The sequence below is a fragment of the Peromyscus maniculatus genome, chromosome X, assembly GCF_049852395.1.
Source record: "Peromyscus maniculatus bairdii isolate BWxNUB_F1_BW_parent chromosome X, HU_Pman_BW_mat_3.1, whole genome shotgun sequence".
Taxonomy (NCBI): Eukaryota; Metazoa; Chordata; class Mammalia; order Rodentia; family Cricetidae; genus Peromyscus; species Peromyscus maniculatus.
The window spans coordinates 32,387,187-32,410,158 of NC_134875.1; the positions used below are offsets into that span (position 1 = coordinate 32,387,187).

The 22,972-nt window shown below is 37.9% G+C and overlaps 1 protein-coding gene across 4 annotated transcripts in view; it reads right to left on the minus strand.

Annotated features, from left to right (window-relative positions):
- Window positions 1-22,972, minus strand: part of Stag2 (STAG2 cohesin complex component) — a 139,762-nt gene that overhangs the window by 92,387 nt on the left and 24,403 nt on the right. The window contains exon 2 of one of the 4 annotated variants that reach the window (XM_076561506.1): window positions 17,259-17,376. The exons of the other annotated variants lie outside the window; for them this stretch is intronic. The gene's annotated coding sequence lies outside the window, so the exon portion shown is untranslated. The remainder of the gene's footprint in view (window positions 1-17,258; window positions 17,377-22,972) is intronic. 4 annotated transcript variants of the gene reach the window in all.

Here is a 22,972-nt window from a genome sequence, read left to right on the forward strand (position 1 = left end):
ATAAAAATAAATCATCTTTAAGAACGGATGCGCCGGGCGGTGGTGGCGCACGCCTTTAATCCCAGCACTCGGGAGGCAGAGGCAGGCGGATCTTTGTGAGTTCGAGGCCAGCCTGGGCTACCAAGTGAGTTCCAGGAAAGGCGCAAAGCTACACAGAGAAACCCTGTCTCGAAAAACCAAAAAAAAAAAAGAACGGATGCGCTGGTGCAATAGTGGCACAAGGCTTGTGAAATTAACCAACCTCTACCTGATTAGAACCAGATTGGAACCACTGTCTTATTGGATTTAAAGCCCGCCCATGAGATGAAACCCATGCCCAACATTGCTCGGTGGCCAAGAACCTGAGACCAGATAGGCCATGCACCTAGGGGAAAACCAAATAGTACTACTGTTCTGCTAAAGGAACGTAGCAATGAAATGACATTCTACTATACTGAGAGATGTTTCCTCTTGTAGTAAATGGGAACAAACAGAACCCACAATTGGACAATGTGCAGGAAATGAGAGACTTTGGAACACTAAGTCCTAAAGGGAATGTCTCCATCAAATCCCTCCCTCCCCTCAGGGCTCTGCAGAAGTGGAGGCAGAAAGATTTTAGGAGCCAGTGGGGATGTAGGACACCAAGGAAACAAGGTATTCTAGATACAGGACTGATACCATATGAACTCACAATGACTCATGGAAAGCATGCACAGTTCTATGCCAGATGAGATCCCAGCACTGAGAGGCGAAGTAGGCACAAGCTACCACCCCTAACCCAGACACTATCTCCAATTGACAACCACTCTCAACAGAATAATTAGTTTTCTCCAGTAGAATCTCATTGGGTATTTAAACCACTCTTAAGGAAAGATACCATACATGCCCAGCAGATGGCCAAGACAAAACAAACTCAATGGTATTTTTGAGGGTTCTGTCCCATAATGCTTTGTCTGGGCTTTTGTTTTAAAACCTTACAAGTCTTACTTTCATATTATGGTTTCTGCTTTTGGTTTTTATGGGATTTCTGTGTGTACAAATGTGTATGTCTCAGCATCTGTATGTGCTTCTTATATTTTTTCTTTGGTTCTTTTTTCTGTTTTTGTTAGTTTTGTCCTAGTCTCGTTTGTTTTTATCATATTTTATTGCTATGTTAGATGCCTGTTTGTTTTCTAATGAGAGTGAGAAAGAAAGGGTGTAAATTTGGGTGAGTGGAGAGGTGGGAAGGATTTTGGGAGGAGTTAGGGGTGGAGAAACTGTAATCAGAATATATTGAATGAAAAAAAAATCTATTTTCAGTAACAAAAAGCTGCCAGTTATTCATTCAAGGTATCAAAAAGTAACATTAAATGTATCTTAAAATATGCATAAAGATGGAGAAACCATTATAACTGAGATGTGGTTGAGTATGTTAAAAGCCAATAAAGTAAATGTGTAAAACCACCTTACAGAAAATAAGAGAAAGGTTTAGGCTTTTAATTTTGGGTTTCATTTTTATTTACTTGGGGGTATGTGACAGAGTTTCATTATGTAGAGACTGGCCTTTAACTAAGAGATATACCTGTCTATGTCCCCTGCTTCCTGTGTGCTGAGATTAAATGCATATACTACTATGCCTAGTTTACAATTATTTTTTAATTTTATTCTAAACATATGGATGTTTCGCCTGAATGTATGTTTGTCTACCATATGCATGCAGGAGCGTGTGAAGGTCAGAAGGGAGCATCAGATCCCCTGGAAGCAGAGTCAGAAATGGCTGTGAGCTACCATGTGGGTGCTGGGAACCAAACCCAAGCCCTCTGGAAGAACAGCAAGTGCTATTAACCACTGAACCATCTCTCTAACCACAGCTTACAATAAAATTTTTTAAATAGCTTAAGCCAGAAAGAAAGCAAGAAAATGCTATGAACTCCCTCAATAAATATCAATGTGCAAGTCTAAAAATGACTAACTAGCAAATCAGAGTTCAACAGCAGGATTATTATACCCAAAAAGGATTATTGTAACACCATAACAAGTGAGGATTTACTCTTAGAATGCAATACTGGTTCCACATACACAAATATATTGAATGGGTAAGTAGGAAAAATTACCAGAAGTTAACACATGAAACTAACAAGGAAACTAGGAGAAAGAAGAGTGGAAGCGCAAAGGGAACTAGTTATTTGTACATCTCTAGTTGTTTGATTTTTACAAGAATGTGTTTGATTTCCTTAAACTATTAGCCTGTAAAAGCAAAATTAATGTGACACAATAACAAAAACCACATGTTCATATTAACGGACAAAAAGTATTTGTCAAGGTTAGATAAAGGTTTGCCAGGGGGAACCCCTCAACAAAGTAGGGCTATAAGGAAATTCAGGAGGCGCTCCCAGCTAACACTATGCACAATAGCAAAGGACTGACAGCTTTCTTTAAGATCATAAATAAGCCAAAGATATTCACTCTTGGCTCTTATATTCAACATACTATCGCTGAAAGTTACAGTCAAAGCAAATGGGCAAGAAAAAGAATAAGCTTGTGAATCAGAAAAGTAAAATTATCTTTGTTCCCAAATGACATGATCTTCTATTATAGAAAACCCCAAATTTTCCACACATGAAAACACAATAAGTTCGAATTCAGAAATGTTCAGGATACAAAAATCAACACACACAGTTCCCTTTACTTCTATGAACTATCAATGAACAACCCAAAGCAGAAATTAATAAAATAATTCCATCTTCAGTAGCATCCAAAGAATAAAATACTTATGAATAAAAACTACAGAGACAAAAGACTTGTATGATGAAAATGACATATTGCTGAAAGAAGTTAAAAATACAAAGAGAAAGACACCATATTAATGGTTTGAAAAAATTAAGATTATATTTATAATACTTAATGGGGCCAACAGATAAAATGCAATTCTTTTTGGTTGGTTGGTTGGTTTTGTTGTTGCTGCTGGTTTTTTTTTTGTTTTTTGTTTTTTTTTTTGTTTTTTTTTTTTTTTTTGAGACAGGGCTTCTATGTGTAAGCGCCCTGGCTGTCCTAGAATTTACCATGTAGACTAGGCTGGCCTCAAACTCAGAGATCTGCCTGCTTCTGCCTTTGAAAGTGTTGGGATTAAAGCGGTGTGTCACCCCCACCCCCTACCTGGCTCAGATACAATTCTTATCAAAATCAGAGCAACAGTTTTTTTTTTCACAAAGACAAATATTCTTATTAAAATTCACACAGTGAAAATTGCCCCAGGCAACCAAACCAATTTTTAACGTTATGCAGCTCATACTGCTTGATTTCAAAATATGCTATCATCTGGGTACATACCTCTAATCACAACACTCTGAAGCTGAGGCAGGCAGATCCCTGTAAGTTTGATGTCAGTGTGATCAAGAGAGTCCCAGAACAGCCAGGGATACATAGTTGAGACCTTGTTTCAAAAATAATCTACCAAACACTCTATTTATATACTGTACAACAGTAACCAAAACTGTGCAGTACTAACACAAAGACAGAAAAAGAAATCAGTGGACTACAATCTAGAGCCTAAAAATAAACGCTGCTCATCTGTATGTCATCAAATTATCTTCCACAAAAGGAAGGGAGTCAACAAATGGTGCTTGGGAACCAAGAATCATATGCAAAAGAACCCAGATGGACACTTAGTCACTCAACAACCACCTCAAAATGGATTGAACACCTATGAGACCTAAAATGTAAAATTTCTTCTAGAAAAGAGGGATTGTTTCATGGCATTACAACTAGCAAGTTTTTTTTTTTTAATGATGCTAAAGTAAAGCCAACAAAAGAGAAATTAAGCAACAAGGATTTTTAAAACTAAAATTTTTGTGCAATCAGAGTGAAAAGCCCATCTATAGAAGAAATTATGTACAAATCATGTATTTGATAAAGGGGTAATATCCAGAATAGATAAAGAATCCTACTACTTAATAATACAAAACAGGACTCAAGTTTTAAAATTTGGTAGACTTCTCTGAATAGGTATTTCTAAAAAGATAATAAGGCAAAGTTGCTGAACATCACTAACCATCAAATAAATAAAAAAAACTAGAATGAGGTATAATTTCAAACCAATTAGGACAGCTACTATTTAAAAACAAGGGCGGGGAGACAGCTTAGTCAGTATCTGCACAAGTGTGAGGATCTGAGGTCAATTTCCAGAACCCACATAAAAAGGCTGTGCATAGGTCTACAGAGAAAGGTCAAGGATTAAACTACTTGCTGCTCTTGCAGAAAACCTGGGATCAGTTCCCAGCACCCACATTAGGTGGCTTACAACAGTTTCTAACTCCAGTTCCAGGGTACCCAACACCTTCTTCTAGCCTTTGTGGGTACCTGCAACACACACATTTTACATACACACATACATACACACACACACACACACACACACACACACACACACACACACAATTTTTTTTATCTAGGCATGAGGATGGCTAGATGCTTGTACCAGCCTGACAACTCCAGTTCTTTGGCCAGAACCCACCTAAAGGTGGGAAAAGAATCAACTCCCCAAAGGTCTCCTCTGACCTTATACACATGGTGTGGCACATACAATAATAAATTTTCTAATTGTTGTAAGTTGGTTATGTCGGTATTCATCTATAATCTCAGTACTGGGAAGCAATGACAGGGGCTTCCTGGTGTGTCAACATAGACAACATGGGGAGCTCCAAGACAGTGTAAGGCCCCAGTGTAAGATTGAAAGGAGGGGGGGCACTTGCAGAATAACACCTAAGGCTACCCTCTGCCCTCCTCATGTATGTGCACAAGTGCACTTACATAAATACACACACACACACACACACACACACACACACACACACACACAAGAAACATTTATTAGTAAAAATACGAAGAAATCAGAACCCGTTGCACTGCTGCAGGGACTTCAAAATGTAACCTCTATAAAAAAAAAAAAAAGGCCGGGCGGTGGTGGCGCACGCCTTTAATCCCAGCACTCGGGAGGCAGAGCCAGGCGGATCTCTGTGAGTTCGAGGCCAGCCTGGGCTACCAAGTGAGCTCCAGGAAAGGCGCAAAACTACGCAGAGAAACCCTGTCTCGAAAAACCAAAAAAAAACGGTATAGAACTTCCTCAGTGTCTGAAAACAGCTATGGTATTATTCTTTAATCTCAATTCTGAGTACAAACATAAAGCAGAAAGCAGATGCCTGAATAAGTATTTGCACACTCACATTCATAGTAACACTATTAGCATTACTCAAGAGGTAGATTAACACAAATGTCCTTCCACAGATGAATGGATAAACAAAATGTGCTACATAAATACAATAGACTCTTTACTATTAAATCTTTAAAAAGGGAACTGTCACATAACATACAACCAAATGAACCCTAAGGACATTATGTTATGTGAAATGAGCCAGTCACAAAAAGACGAATACTGCATGAGTCCATGCATAAGGTATTAAGATGCAGTAAAATCCACAGAAACAGAAAGTAGAGTGGTAGTTACCAAGGATACAGGAAAAAGGAAACGGGAAGTTATTTTATGAATTTTCAGCTATGGATTACAAAATGTAAAATTTTCTGAAAATGTATTTCCTTACAATGTAAATATACTATGTAAGACAGTCTCAAAGTCCGTTAACAAATAAAGTTCAAAAAAGGGTTAATTCATTAAAAAGATATTAAAGTATTATATGTGTGTGCTTAGATTATTGCTTCTAAACCTCACCAGGGACTCTACATTTTGTGTTGTGACCCACTGCATTTTCACTGCCTATCTATATCCATGAGTATACCATGTACTTTAGTATATGCAAACAAACTACCTCCCAATCTCAGAGCCAAGATGATTTGACTTTTTAAAACCTTCCTAGGACATCTAAAACCAAAAGGCTATCTTATTTCTAAGCCACCATAAATACAATAAACCAATTAAAGCATCTTGCAGGACATCCTCGAAAGGACTAGCTGCATTCTAAGACAGGAAGCAAAGTAACAACTTAGCAGACATTTAATATTTTAGAACACAACATTTAAAATATATATGCAGTAAAAACTAATGTGCCTATGCTTTGAATTAGCCTAAAAGCATACAGCAGTAAACCTGAAACTACAACCACTGAAAGATTCTTAGTTGAGTTATCTGATATTGTGACATCCTCCGTTGAACCAATGACTTGTTTGTTAAGACATTGGTCAGGAAAAGAACCACCTGTATTAGAAACTCTTCTACAGCAAAACAAGTGTTGTAATGATAATGATCTACTACACATGCGCGCATACACATATACACACATAAAACAGTTACTAAATAAGGTAACAAGACTAGGAAAAACCATACATAAGCAGATTCTTCATATGCAAGGATCTCTCATCTTACTGTAGTCTGTCTGTAGTTCTAACTTTGGTCAAGGTACTCAAAATGTTTTTTATCGTGATAAATATGTCATCCTACTCCACCCAATGATTGTGCTTAGCTCTCCTGATTAATAATTCTCAATTTAAAAAAAAAAAACAAGAACTTTTCTTCTCCAGCTGCTTCACATAAATTATTCTGTTGACATTTACCAAATATGCTGCTTATATATCATTTTCTTGAACATGCTTGATTGTGTCTCCACACAGGTTAATCTCATGTAACCTTCTTTGGCAAACCACAACAATTTACTACTTTGTGAATGTTAATCTTGATTGTCAACTTGATTGGACAGAAAAATGTTAAGGAGATTAGCAATTCCGTGTCTCCAGGTGTATCTGCAAGGGCATTCCAGAAAGAATTAATTAAGGGAGTGGGGAGACCCACCCATAAGTGGGAGGCACCATATGCACTACAGATCCAGTAGGAATAAAAGAGGAAGGAGGAAGCCCACTAGAAAGAGCATCATTCTCTCTACCACTGCTTTCTGGTTGCTGTAAGGTGAGCTGCTAAGGCTTCTTTATGCCCTTCTTACAATTACGTGCTGAAATTTTGAAAACAGCAAAAAAAAAAATCAGTTTTTCTTCCATTGTTTATGTCACATTATTTTGTCACAAGGATGAGATGGTAATCAACAAATGTTAGCAACTCCTTATCTATACATTTCTCTCCCAAAATTTACAGAGCTACAAGAATTTATTCACTACTATGCACATTTTTAACTTAGCTACTAGAAAATCTAGTATTTCATAGTGTTCATAACTTGTAGATACTTCAAAAGTTAGTTTGGTAGATTCAACTGTGGTACCATAAAAGACTACTTTCAGGAGTTCCACCCACATATCATTAAAAAAAACATCAACATCCTACGTCTTCTAGCATTTACTATCAAGGTCTTCATAAAGCAGTGTTATCAACATACTACCATTCACATGGGAAAAGGTTGTGAAATAACTCTGTGTGTGTGTGTGTGTGTGTGTGTGTGTGGAAGTATCTCAATTAAATTAAATTCTAAAGGGGTTGATGAGATGGCTCAGTATGTAAGGCACCTCCTGCTAAGCCAAAAGACCTGAGTTCAATCCAGATCCCCAGGACCAACATGTTGGAAGGGGAGAACCTAGTCCAGCAAATTGTTCTCTTAACTTCAAACAAAGGCCGTGGCATGCATGGGCATACAAGCATTTCCACACATGCAATTAATAAAAACATAATTTAAAACAAATGCTAAATATTTAAAATATAAATCAGCAGTAGTGTAACTTGCCTAGAGCTACAAGGCCCTGGGTTTGATAAGTATCACAACCTAAAAGAGGCAAATTAAAGAAAGCAAGGGAGGGCTGGGTGGTGGTGGTACACACCTTCAATCCTAGCACTCAGGAGTTAAGAACCAGGGGTGAGTTTGAGGCCAACCTGGTCTACAGAACAAGTTCCAGGACAGCCAGGGCTACACAAAGAAACCCTGTCTCGGGGGTGGGGTGGGGGGTGGGGTGGAGGAGCAAAAGAAGTGGGGAAATGTATGAAATATTTTATAGGGCTGGAGAAATCGCTCAGTGGTTAAGAGCACTGGCTGCTCTTCTAGAGAACCTGGTTTCAATTCCCAGCATCCACATAGCAGCTCAGAACTGTCTGTAATTCAAGTTCCAGTGGATCCGACTCCCTCACAAAGACATCAATGCATATAAAAATTTTAAAGAAGAAAAACAAAAAGAGAAATAAGAAAAATAAAACCGAATATCTTATAGTGGCCTGTAGGACACAGGGGATGATAACATGACTGTAGGATGCAGAGTCTATGGAAGAGTTCTATATATACTTTTCTGTATAGTTTTAAAAGTTTTGAGGGGCTGGAGAGATGGCTCAGAGGTTAAGAGCACTGACTGTGCTTCCAGAGGTCCTGAGTTCAATTCCCAGCAACCACATGGTGGCTCACAACCATATGTAATAAGATCTGGTACCCTCATCTGACCTGCAGTCATAGATGCTGCATACATAATAAATAAATAAATATTTTTTTAAAAGTTTTGAAATAGGAAAATAGATTTCTCCTTCAACAAATAAAACTGAACTGTACTTAATCATGTGTATCACATTAGATCTTACATGAGAACACAGAGAAATCATTTAGTACATCAAATGACATTAAACACAACACTTTTTATTCTTGGCATGAATTCTAAGACCAAAAAAAATGAGAAAATTAAAGCTAGGAATGTAGCACATGTCAAGTCTTAGCACACAGACACACACACAAAGGGGAGGAGAAAGAAGTAGAAAAAAATTGAGCCTCGTACTATAATTTTAACAATCTCTTCTTCTAAATTTTCTTTATGCCACAGGAGAAAACAAATAATTATGGTAATACAATGAAGAATCAGTTTTGTGTTGGAGATGTAGCTCAGTGGTAGAATGTTTTCCTAGTATGCTGGAAGTCTTGAGTTTAGTATCAAGCATTATTACATAATCAAAATTTAAGTACAAGACAATTAGCAAAGAAATGGTTTAAACATGCTAAAATTGAAGAGAGGATACAAATTAAAGATAGACTATCACTATGCCTATCATAATTAACACAATTAAGAAGTGACATCAAAGACAGCAAAGATACAGAGAAACTGCCCCCCACATATTTCTGTTGGAAACATAAATTGGTAGTTACTAGTTACTCTTGCAAGGAGCTTAGAAGTTTCCTTAAACAGTGGGCATGCATTTACCATAGCAACCAGCAATCTTACTCCAGAGCATTTATCCAAAGAAATGAAACCTATTGCTATACAAAACTGTATGTATGTAATAGCCAAAATCTGAAAGAAATTGTAATAGGATGAATTATATCCCACAAAAATTCTTATGTTGAGTCTAAGAGTGTTGGTGGAAATCTACAATGCCAGCACTTAGGTAGGATTATGAGAAAGGAAGAGGATCTCAAATTCTAGGCCAGAAAAGGTTACAGAGCAAGACTTTGTTTCAAAATAAATCAGAGGCTTAAGTCCTAACTCCCAGGACTTCTGCATATGAAATCACTTGAAGTGGGGGGAAGGGAGGGTTACAAAAATTACCAAGTTAAAATGAGGTCATTAGTGTGAGCCTTAAAGCAATGAACAGTAATAGTTCTTATTAAATGGAAATTGGAAAATTAGATACACAGAGAAAGCACCACATGAAAATAGAGGCAGGTCCTGTCACATTAATAACAAGCACTTTGGAAAAAAGAAAGAAAAATGAATACAGTGAAGTAGGCGATGCTTCCATAAACTTAGAACACCAAAGCATACTAGCAAGCTGCCAAAAACTAGGCGAGAAGGCATGAACACAGCATTGAGAAGGAACCAACTGTGCCAACACCTTGATCTTGACTTCTGTCTTCCAGAAATTTCTCACATTGGGTCATCTATGTAAATATGTAGGAATGTGTTATGTATAACAACCCCTAAAAACTAATTTGACCACTTTAACAAGTGAATGTTAAACTGTGGTACAGTTACACCTAAGAATATATCTAAGATATGGAAGAAATAAACTGCTGAAATATAGTAATTTCAATAGATCTCAAGGGATTATACCAAATTTTAAAACACACTTCAGGTTGTCTGCTGAATGATTTCCACTTATCTGACTATCCTGAAAATGTCAAATTATGAACAGATTACAGTGGCTAAAAGGGACTAGAGCAAAATTAAGAAGACAGGTGGATAGATGGTATAATAAATGAGTATCACAAATCATCTTCGTTAAGATGGAATGGTCCTGTACAATGAGATGGTGATCACCATCACTATCTACATATGTAACAAACTTGCATACAATTGTGGCTTTAGCTCTGTCAGAGGGCTTACCTAGGTGAGGCAAGGTCCTAGGATAAATATTCAGCACTACAAAAATATTGCCCAGAGACCAAACACAGTCACATTGATAAAATGAGTATATGCATCATGAGCATTTGGGTCAGCTCCAGACACTTTAATATACTGCAACAATTTGAATTACTGGTATGTTTTTGTGGGAAGGCAGAGGGGTGAGGTAGGTTCTCACTAGTAGCTCTGGCCTGACTGGAACTCTGTCTGTATTGCTCAGCAGGTGAAGGGGCAGAACCTGAATTGAATTCAATCTGATCTACACACAGAGAAACACACAATGACCCCAGCATGCTTGTGGGCACATGCGCACATACTAAATACAGTTTACTTTTTGAGACAGTCTTATTGTGTAGCCTTAGCAATCCTCAAACTCACTATTTAGATCAGGTGTACCTACAACTCAGAGATCCATCTGCCTCTGCCTCCTAAATGCTGGGATTACAAGTGTACAATATCATGCCCAACTATAAAATGCAATTTTAAAAAAGTTCAAAGATCAACGCTGTATTTTAAAAGGTTAAGAGCTTTTGTTTAAAGCTACACAGATAGTAAGAAACAAAATTTTCCCCAGGTGTGGTGGTGCTTTCTTGCAATCCCAGCACAGGATGATATGGGAGGATCGTGGAATGTAAAGCCAGCCCAGGCTAGAGCAAAAGCCTTCAATCAAAAGTTTTGGGGGATGTTTGGTGTTTTTGATGGTGTTGTTTTGCGGGGGGGGGAGGGGGGGGAGGAGATGGAAAAGGGAAAAAAAGAATGAAACTCCTTTATTAAAACCATTTTCTGCACATTTTTCTCCCAAATTTATCCCTGTCTAATTAAATTAATCCACATTAACAGGTGTTCAAACCATAAATGGGATTATACTCATAAAATACTCTGAATCACTCAGTTTTCAACCATAAAAGGTTCCATTTCCTTATGTTGTATTTAAGTAGACTACCTAAAACTACCACACAGAAATCCCTGAAATATCTTACAAGTGCAATGGATGCAATAAAAATTATACTGTATGAGTGCAAAAAAGCAATAGTTTCCTTAAAATTGTGTATACAAAAAGATCTCTAGAAAAATCTTGAAAAAATAACAGGTGTATCTTATCATTAATTTTATTGTAAAGCAATAATTTGTATACAGTAATTATACTTATTGAATTGGATCTGTAACTCTCCCAATCTGTAGGTCTCTTTAATAACCAAAAGAGGGAAAATTATTATCTATAAGACAGCAGCTCTCTTTGGCCTGGGTGTATATATACCTCAACAGTAGAACACTTGCCTAACATGCACAAAGCCCTAAGTTTAATTCCATCCAAAGGTGAAAGGGGGACCGTAGTAGTTTGGATGTAATTGACCCCCATAATCTTATAGGGAGTGGCACTATGAGGAGGTATGGCCTTGTTGGAGGAAGTGTGTCACTGTGGGGGCCAGCTTTGAGGTTTCCTGTGCTCAGGATACCACCCAGTGTCACCGTGTCTCAGCTGACTTCCTGTTGCCTGCGAGATGTAGGACTCTCAGCTACAGCACCATGTCTGCCTGCACACTGCCATGCTCCCTGCCATGATGATAATCTACTGAACCTCTGAAAATATAAGCGAACACCCCAATTAAATGTTTTCTTTGTAAGAGTTGCCATGGTCATGGTGTGTCTTCACAGCAATAAAACCCTAACTAAGACAGTGATATTCTCACAACTTCTAGTATATAAAGAACTATATGAAATGCTTGTTAAGACAGTCATAGGCAGCCGGGTGGTGTTGGCAAATGCCTTTAATTCCAGAACTTGGGAGGCAGAGGAAGGTGGATCTCTGTGAGTTTGAGGCCAGCCTGATCTACAAAGTGAGTTTCAAGATAGCCAAGACTATTACACAGAGAAACCCTGTCTCAAAAACAAAACAAGATAGCCACAGGCTCCACATCCAGGTACTCACTCTGTGAATCTGTAAATTTCATCAATCTATAATATACACAAACCCCCTAGTACAGCTTCCTAAACTGTGGGCTGCATTAAGGAATGTGGAGGTCATGACAAAGTTGGCAACAGTAAAGTGTTTCCAAACACTTAAGAATGAACAGTTAGTTCCAAGTCAAATGTGTAATGTTGACAGCACTTGCTTATGCTGCAATACAAGACTTCATGGCAGCCTTGCTTCTCAACACCAAACATTCATGTCACACAGTGCATGCACTTAATGCCATGCAACATCAACAAAGCACTTGAAACACTTCAGGTCAGATTTGATACTGCACCTATGAAATGCAGTCTGTAATTTTACAGAAACATAATGTTTTCATTATAGGAAAGACTTAATATTTTCATACTCTTAATCCTCTGCATGTAAGTATCAAATTAGCGTGTATTTTGATTGCACCGTGTTACAATGTTTAATTTTAAAAACAGCTGTTTGAATTACTGGCTTCTCATTTTAAAAACTTAAGTGAATTTTACCTTGAGATTAGGACAGAGTTTCTAACAATTTCTAAAATTTCACTATTTCATATTCTACCATTTTGTGTTATATATTCATGCAAGCAGGCATTCTCAGTATTGATGATTATAAAATCAAAATACTGATCAACTTAGAAAACTAGATATTCTGTCCTAAAATATCAAATATTAACAAGATTTAATTCTTTATGTAAAAATAAACATATCCTTCCCATTAGTCTGCTAATTTGATATGTTCTTTAATAAATGGTACATGATAAGTACTAAGTGGGTTAGGGGTAGGATTTATTTAGTTTTATTTTATGTTTATGAATGTTTTGCCTGAATGTATCTGTGAATCACATGTGTGCCTGGTAGCAACGGAGGCCAGGGAATCCTCTAGAACAGGAGAGTTCTCAACCTGTAGGTCACGACTCCTTCACATATTAGATGTCCTGCATATCAGATATTTACGTTACGATTCTTAACAGTAGAAAAATCAATGAAATAATTTTATGATTGGGGGTCACCACAACATGAGGAACTGTATTAAAGGGTCGTGGCATTAGGAAGGTCAAGAACCTCTGCCCTAGAACAGGGATTATAGAAAGCTGTGAACTGACATGTGGGTACTGGAGATGGAACCCTGGGTCCTGTACAAAAGCAGCAAGTGCTCTTAACCAGTGAGCCATCTCTCCAGCATACCTCCCCAATAAATGATTCAAAATAAGTTTCTTTTATGATTTATTATTAGTGAATATTTGATATTTATACCTATCTCAACTCCCTATATACTCAGAGTCAGGTAAAAAAAAGGGGGTCACAGGTAGGAAAATGTTAAGAAGCCTACCCTACTACAGATAGATCCAACTCTCACATTAAGAAAAAGTGCTGCACGTCATGGAATCAGCAACCTATGATATATAGGATGACCCAGTTTTAGAGACACTGAAGACATGAATAGGAAAAGAAGCAAACACACTTCCCCCTTTCTGCCTTGGACCACTTAATCATCTGAACCTTATTCACTCAAATGCCAGGAACCCACAGCTCAATGATGCATTTCCCCAGAATGTCCTTAAGAGGCTTCCTAAAGACCAAGCCACCAATGGCCAGTAAACCTCTCTTCTTCCTTTAAGATAGAAATACGCTTTTTCTGGGCTGAAAATCTCCAGTCAGACCCAAGTGTGTGGTGGCACATGTATAATCCCAGCACCCAGGAAGCAGAAAAAGGAGGACTGCCACAAGTCTGAGGCCAATCTGTTCTACATAGCCATCTGTAGGCCAGCCAGGGCTACACAGTAAGACCCTGTCTCAAAAACAAACAAACAAAAAAAAAATCAGAGCTAGGCAGTGGTGGCGCACGCCTTTAATCCCAGCACTCGGGAGGCAGATCCAGGTGGATCTCTGTGAGTTCCAGGCCAGCCTGGTCTACAGAGCGAGATCCAGGACAGGCACCCAAACTACAGAGAAACCCTGTCTCAAAAAAAAACAAAAACAAAAACAAACAAAAAAGAAAACCAACTCGGAAGTTCATTCCATATAATTTGCAACTTCTACATGAACACTAAGTTTCTACCAGTTTCTGCCAGACGATCCTAAAAGTTTACTCAATTGGAAAACTGTTATCAGATTTTTTTTCTTTTTTTAAAAAAAGAGTTTATTTACTGCTGGACTGAGGAGTTGGATCAACAAGTAAAAGCACTAGCCATGAAAGAAAGCCTAATGACCAGAATTCAATCACTGGAAGCCACAAAAAGCCAGATGTGGTGGCATGCATCTATAATCCCTACAATAACTCCTACAATGAGCTGGAAAGGTATGCAGCACAGCAAAACCAAGAGCAACCCTTAACCGGGTAGAGGGTAAGAACAAACTCTCAACTCTCATAAATCCTTGCTGGCTGGGCAGTGGTGGTGCGTCCCTTTAATCTCAGCATTTGGGAAGGAGAGGCAGGTGGATCTCGGAGTTGCAGTTCGGCCTGGTCTACAGAGCTAATTCCAGGACAACCAGAGTTATACAAAGAGACCCTATCTCAAAAACAACAACAACCCACTGTTGTTCTCTGACTTCCACACAGTACATGTGTACATATACGCACACAAATAAGTAAATACTTTAAAGAGTATAGTATTGAATTTGACAGTTTAAGAAAAAGACTGGGTAATCTCTTCAGGCACGTATACTTTAACACCACTAATCTCCATTGACATTCAACAGTCTCAATTTCTGAGGTAGCTGGGACTCCAAAACATATGCCACTATGCCCAGTAACCTGTTTGGAACTGATGAAACTGAATTACAAGGCTCATTTCATAATTCCAGGTAAACTGTATATTGTAAAGTGCTTCTCCAGTCTATTAAACATAATCATCTCCTTTTACTCAAGCTCCAATCTTCTGTATTTCCCCAGCTTTACTTTTAGTTTTTTTCTTTTTTAAGGCTATACAAATCAGACTTTTATTTTTTATTTCTATTTTTTTTCTTATTTCTTGAAAATTTCATAGGGCTGGGAGATGGCTCAGCAGGTAAAGGCTCTTGTTGCCAAGTCTGATGACCTGAGTTCAATCCCTAAGTCCCACACAGAGGTAGGGAAGAATTAAGTCCTACAAACTGTACTCTGTCCTTCACATAGTTGCTTTGGCACACAGGTGCCACCCAACAATAAATAAAAATTAATGTTTGTATGTTCATACAACACACACTAATCCCATTTTGAACCATCTTACCCTTACCCTAATGCTCCCCACTGCATGATCCTCCCAATTTATGGCCTTTTTTTCTCTTTGCAGCAGGGTCTCACTATGTAGGCCAAGCTGGCGTTGAATCCCCTGGATCTTTCCCTCAAGTTCTGGGATTACAAAATGTACCATCATGCCCAGCTGCCATTTTTAAAAGTCTATTTAAAACTTTGGCTACTGGATCAGTTCCTGGTATTCTCTCAACCCAGCTAACCCCTACCCTACGCCAAACCCCATTGCCTGGCTGCCTTTCTAATAATTATAAAAATTATCTCTGTTCCATGAATCCATCTTTACTCTAGCCCCCATGGAACTGCTCCTTTCAAAAGTATTACCACTGTCAAATGCACATTACAATTTCAATTTAAATATTGAGCACCTCTATAAAAAAGCACTGGTAGTTGGATCTTTAAAAATCCACAATCCTCTAAATTGGTGAAGTCTTCAGGAATGAAGTACACTAATGCCTGCAACTTACAACTTACTATGAAGTATGTTTAAAAAGAAATAGATGGCAAACCAGGTGTAGTGATATATGCCTATAATCCCAGCACTCAAGAGGCTGAGGCACATAGAGCTCTGTGAGTCTGAGGCCAGCCTGGTCTACATATTGATTTTCAGGACAGCCAGGACTAAGTGGAGAGATACTGTCTCAAAACAAAAATAGATGATGGATGGAAGCCAATGCCAGATGAACAAAATTTTGTAAAAGTAAACACCAGCAAACTTAAGATGTCAAACACAGGTAGTGTACGATTATGTTTGTTGTTTTACATAATAATGTAGTCAGAGAAATAAATGAGTAATCATTCTCTAATTCTGTGAGTCCAGTGAGAGTCTTAGACCAGCAATTACTATAGAGTACACAGACATAAATATGCATAGGATGCCCCAGGTTACAGAGAAGTGGCTTAGTGGGAAAGGGGAGCTTAGGAATGGTTCCAGGTGACCCCAATCTAATAATAGAAGGGCATGTACTGTTATGCTGCCAAGTGGGTACAAGAGTATTCAAAGCAGTATAAACACTACAAGCAGAGAGAACAGGCACCTAACAGCCTGGGGTTTTCAGAGAACTAAAATTGTTGGATCTAAGCCCAATTTATGAGGGAAGAAGAAGGTAGGATGGTTGGTTTGAAATGGCCTTATAAACTCCTCACTGTCTCTGTGAAATACACACCCATAAGTGTCAGATAATCATCTCTTTCTTTGATATACTTTATACAAACATCCATGTTACAATAATTTTGTGTTTAAGCCAGGAAGTGGTGGCACACACCTTTACTCCCAGCACTCGGGAGGCAGAGGCAGGCAGATCTGTGAGTTACAGGCTAGCCTGCTCTACAGAGCAAGTCCCAAGACAGTCAGGACGGCACAGATAAACTCTGTCTCCAAAAAAGCAAAATTATAATAATAACAATAGTAGGCAATAATAATTTTGTTTATATGAAGACTCTGGAATCTGAGGCCAAAAATCTCATCCTTAATAATTAATCATAAATTGACACCATTAAAATACATGCTCAGGCCGGGCGTTGGTGGCGCACGCCTTTAATCCCAGCACTCGGGAGGCGGAGGCAGGCGGATCTCTGTGAGTTCGAGGCCAGCCTGGACTACCAAGTGAGCTCCAGGAAAGGCGCAAAGCTACACAGAGAAACCCTGTCTCGAAAAACCAAAAAAAAAAAAAAAAAAAAAAAATACATGCTCAGATGTTGAGCATGATGGCAAACAAATTTAATCCCAGTATTCATGAGGCCAAGATAGATCCTCTGTGAGTTTGAGGCAAGCCTGGTCTACACTGCAATTTCCAGGCCAGCCAGAACTACACAGTGAACCCTGTCATTAAAAGAAAAATATGGGCTGGAGAGGTACCTCAGAGGTTAAGAGCACTGATTGCTCTTGAAGAGGTCCTGAGTTCAATTCCCAGCAACCAAATAGTGGCTCACAACCATCTGTAATGGGATCCGATGCCCTCTTCTGTCATGCAGACCTACAGGAAGAAAGAGCACTTTTATGCATAAATAATTAAATAAATAAATAAATCTTAAAAAGAATACATGCACAGTAGTAGTCTGTTAACATAAAACATTCCTTAAATAGCATGCCCATGAGCTTCCCTTACAACAAAAAAATATCTACAACAACTTAAAGAAATAATTAAAAAGTTGAGCACGACAATGGATACGTGTAATCCCAGCCTCAGTATGTCTGAGGCAGGAAACTCATGAGTTCTAAGCCACCCTGGTCTACAGTGTGAAAGACTATCTCAAAAACATTTTTAAAAACAAAACAAAATCAACAATTTAAGTTTTGTCCCTTACTGTGTTCTTTTATATCTTATAATTTCTAATTTTATTAAAAATACGAACCTTTTTTTCCCTTTGGGTAAAAAGATGTTTAAAAGAATAAAGAAATGGGGTTATATTTCATTTAATGATAGATACTACGTTTGTGGGGAAGCAAAAAATGTTACTGGGGCTTGAAACCCAAACATTTGGCCTTAGGTTTTTATAATATCCACATATTTCTGTGCTATATCTTTTGTATTTATAAGCCCAGTCATCTCTATCAGAAACCTTGGAATGGGGAAAGTGGAATCTTTATACTTCTCCATACTCAATTCTTAATATGAACTAGGATCATTGCATTTCTACAATTAATAATACAGTTATTCCTTTTTTTTTTTTTTGGTTTTTCGAGATATTCCTTTTTTTTTAAGTAACATACTCTAATATTTGAACATCTTTTATAGACATGAGGACCATGATTCAGAAGCTATTACATCTCCTGGATGCTCTCTTTTATAAAATACACAGCCCAAGAAAGGCAAACACTTCAAAGAATTCCATTACAGGGAACTCTCAATGATTTCCCCTACAATAGAACTCCCAAAACATTTGTTTGAAACAAATGAGACAGAAAGAGAATAGACAAAGCAAAGGAATGGACAGACACAGACATAGACACAAAGAGATAAAGAAACTCATCAGTTTAACAAGATGCTCAAAACTGTAACTCAACTGGACAATGAAAAAGTATTCAGGTCAATTTGCAAACCACAATGAGAACATGGCACTTCAACCCAGGCAAACTCTTTTAATAAGTTTCTTCCAAATTCAGAATACAAATAAAGCAGAGTAGTGACATACACCTTGGAGGCACACAGGGCACTTGGGAGGCAGAGGCAGAGGCAGAACTCTCCATGAGTTCAAGAGCAGCATGCACTACAAAGGGAATTCCAGGCCAATTAGGGCTAAATAGAACCTGTCTTAAATAAAAGTCAAAACAGAATACAAATAAATAATAGATGGATAAATCAAGTGTGTACTATATCTAATAGTACTCACAGATGAATAGAGAAGGGAATCAAACTAACACTTGAACGAGTTTTTAAGAAAGCAAGAACATAAAAACTATAAAGTATATCAGCAATATACATGAAGGAATTTGGAAGGAAAATAATAGTGAAGAATTTGTTTTGCTGATTGGCAAAGACATGCTACAGAAAAAGGAATGAACATAGAAGAGTACATAATGGGTGCGTCTCTACAAAATAATTAAATGGGGCATATATATCTAGGACTTAAAATATGCTTCTTTAGTGACTTGAAAAAATGAAACTTTACAAAATATACTGACACAAAAATACATAATAGATAAGTCTACTTATTAAGGTCGTAATTTTTAATAATAATAATAACCATAAAATCCCACATTACCACAGGAGTGGAATGATTGGAATGAGAATATGTGCTAAGAGTTTATCAATAAAGAAAAAGCCAGTTCATGAGACTATTAAAGTGCCCCACAAGTATAAGAAATAACACACTGTACAACATCAACTACATCAAACTTTTGAATATTTTAGCACTTAATATTTTTCAGTGTATACTACATAGAAATAATCTAATTTAATTCCCCTTTCTTTTATAATAAAGTTTTATAAAAAAAAAACTGTAAACACAAGCTCAGGATCTGGTTCAATGGAAGAGCACTTGCCTAGAATGCACAAAGCCTTAAAAACTATAACGACAAAGTGAATACAACATGTATTCACTATTTTTTCTATCTGTGTGAATTTCTACTATCTCTGTAATATTCCTAAGAATGTCTAATAAAATTTTATGAAATCCCACCAAATTTGATAATCTACTCATTTATTGTCTGTCAAACACTAAAATCACTAATACTGTATATAGATTTTGTAATGAATTACTTTTTATTCTTTTTTTGTTTTTTGTTTGTTTGTTTGCTTGCTTGCTTGCTTTTTGAGACAGGGTTTCTGTGTAGCTTTGGTGCCTGTCCTGGATCTTGCTCTGTCGACCAGGCTGGCCTCGAACTCACGGTGATCCGCCTGGCTCTGCCTCCCAAGTGTTGGGATTAAAGGCGTGTGCCTCCACCGCAAATAGCAAAGAAAATATCAAATAGAACTGCTTTCCCAAAGTTGTTTTCATATTGCTTATCCCTTTCTATACTGTAATCAAACATTTCATTTCTGCAATATTTTATAAAATCACAATGTCAAAATAGATATTTCACACATTTAATGTACTATCTGTAATTATTTCAGAGTAGGCGATATCCTGCTCATTTTTCAGATGAGAAAACAAGGAAGTTAGGTAATCTCCACGAGGTCACAGTAAAGGTCTTATACCTCAAGGTCTTGCAGATAAAGATGTCATAGCTGGAGGCTATACAGTAAAGAAAGAAGGTATTGAGGATCCTAACTTAAATTTAGTTGACTCCAGAGCTTAAGTTCTTTCAACTATTTCAAACTTACTCAAAATAAATTCATCTGCTTGGAAGCTATTCAAATTTTTAGGCACAAACATGTACCAGAAAACCATTAAGAACCATATTACCTTAGTTATCATTCATTTAATTCATCCAGTAGCATGCACATATCCAGGATAAAGGCATGAAAGATTAGAAAGAAAGAATGCAAGACTGATCTGGGGAGATGTAGGATGAAATCCTGGCCCTGCCTGCATATTATAGCCTATGTTAAACTTCCCTAATTTGTGTGTGTATTATATACATAATAAGAAGGTTGGAACAGTCTGTAAGGCTTTTTTTCCTGCTCTAAAATTCTAGTTCTCAAAGAATAGGCCCAGACCAGGAAGCACCACAGATATTATATCCAGGTTTTTCTTTTTTTTTTTTTTCTTTTTCCTTTGCCATTTCTAACCCTGTAACCTTGAGCCAAGTTTGACTATCTCAAGACCTCACTCCCTAAGGGACTATTATTCCTACAGATTGAAAAGTGCTACATGAAGTCCATAGTGTGTTGGAACCATGGTAGAAGGCCAGGGAGACAGAACAGTGTGTAAAGGCATTCACACCCAAACCTGCAGCCTGAGTTTGACTCCTGCTATCATGGTGTAGTGGGAGAACCAATTCCTGCAAGTTGCCCTATGACTTCTACACATTCGCCATAGCAGGTACACACACACACACACACACACACACACACACACACATTTAATTAAAAAGTTAACCACTACGGTAGAATCTATTACATTTGATTAAAAGACATAATGAGCAGCATAGTCAGATTTCTGAATTATGCATTACCTTCAACACTAGAGAATACAGTGCAAACATACATCCTCTCATCCAATCTTGCAAGATAGTGGCCAAAAACAGCAATATACTTTTAACTATTCTTTTCTCACCACCTTCCAACAGCCTAACTTCTTCAACTTGGAAAAGAAACTTGTCTATGTTTGAAAATACTACACTAAATCAGTTTCTTAAAATAAGAGTAAAATCTTTTCATAAGGAAAAATGCTAATCACCATAGTTCAGATGAGTTTAGACATAGCTAAATAAGGAATAAGATTTATTTAACCAATTCTGGATTGTAATGCTATTTTTTCTTTGTGTTGTTTGTTTTGAGACAGGGTCTCCTGCTCCACAGTCTGACTTCAGTTCACAATATAGCCAAGGCTGGTCTGGAACACCTGATCCCGTGCCACACTGGAGATCAAACAATGCCTTAAACATACATTGCAAAGCACTCTGCCATTATGCTACATCTCCAGCCCTTGGCTTTTTGCAAGACTCTCACTATGTAGCACAGGCTGGCATTAAACTAGAATTTCTCCTGTCTTTTCCTCTCAGATGCTATGTATGATTAGAGGTATGGGTCACCACACCACAAACATGGAAGTAAACAGGTCACAGGGTGGAAAGGCACAGAGATCAATTCATTATGTGGAAATGTAGAACATGATTATTTTAATAAAGCTAGAAATAATGCAGTTACATCTCCTAAATATCCTCCTTCGTGACTGAAAAGAATCATTATCAAGAAACAGACTAAATTACTAGCAACACTTCATTTCACTATAGCCTTCATTGCTAAAAAGACCATATCATAAAAAAGGAAAAAAAAATCTGAGTTTTCCCCCTCACGCTGGTTCTGTTAAGCTTTATTTACAAAACATTTTAATTCAGCTCATCCACTAACTGGTTGTGCACTGACTGCAACTTAGCATCAGTGGGCTAGACAAAATAATGGGTAGATTATTGCAGGTTTCCTAACAGACTGCTGTCTGTAAAGGAAAATGGACTAAGAAAACCACAAATAAGCGAACAGATATTACAAAATGATGTGCGACCCCAATTTAAAATAATTAGATACATATGCTTAATATTAAAACACATCAACACCAGTAATTAACCAGAAAACTACTATTTACTCATAATTAAAAGGCCCTCAGGTAAGACTGAAGTGTTGTCAGTCACATTCAAAATATTCTGCTGAAAAACAGGAAATGATCATTCTAGCTAGTAAAGAAATACAAGCAACTGTGAGGTACACTAACACACACTGTTTACAAATAACAAACCCAGGGGCTAGAGAAATGGCTCAACTGTTAAAGAGTGTGGTGATGCTCTTGCAGGGGCCCTATGTTTGGTTCCCAGCACCAACATCAGGCTGCCTATAACTCCAGCTCCAGAGAGACCCCATGCTTCTAGCCTCTGCAGTTAGCTGCACTGATGTGCACAAAGCCATGCAGAAACCCACCAATACAAGACACACAATTTCAAATAATAAAAATAGGGCTGGAGAGATGGCTCAGCAATTAAGAATATATTCGGCTCTTGAAGAGGATTCAAATTTGGTTCCCAGCACCCACATCAGATGGATGAAAACCCCCTATAACTCCAAGCTACAGGAGGATCTGAGGCTTCTGTTAAATTATTAAAATTATGGGGAAAAGGGGCTGGCTAAAAAAACCCACTCTGACCCTGGAGCCCAGAATTAGGGAAGGATGGCTCAGATCAGGGCAGAAAGAAACACAGTTTGGCTCAGTCAGACCAGAGCCATCTCTGCCCCTGGCCAACTGCCTTGTGAAACCAACCAATCACAGATAGTAGAACCATGGGCCCGTGGTTGACTCCACCCCTCCTATAAAAACCTCCCAGTTAGAAAGCAAGGCTGTTCTCTCCACCCTGGTAGAGGCAGCTACTCTCCTGCACTACTCCTTCCCAAATAAACCTCTTCTTCAAGAGTTTTTGGGGTGTGAAGATCTTCATTTACTGGCATAGAGAAGATCCTTGCTGAGATGTTCCCCAGT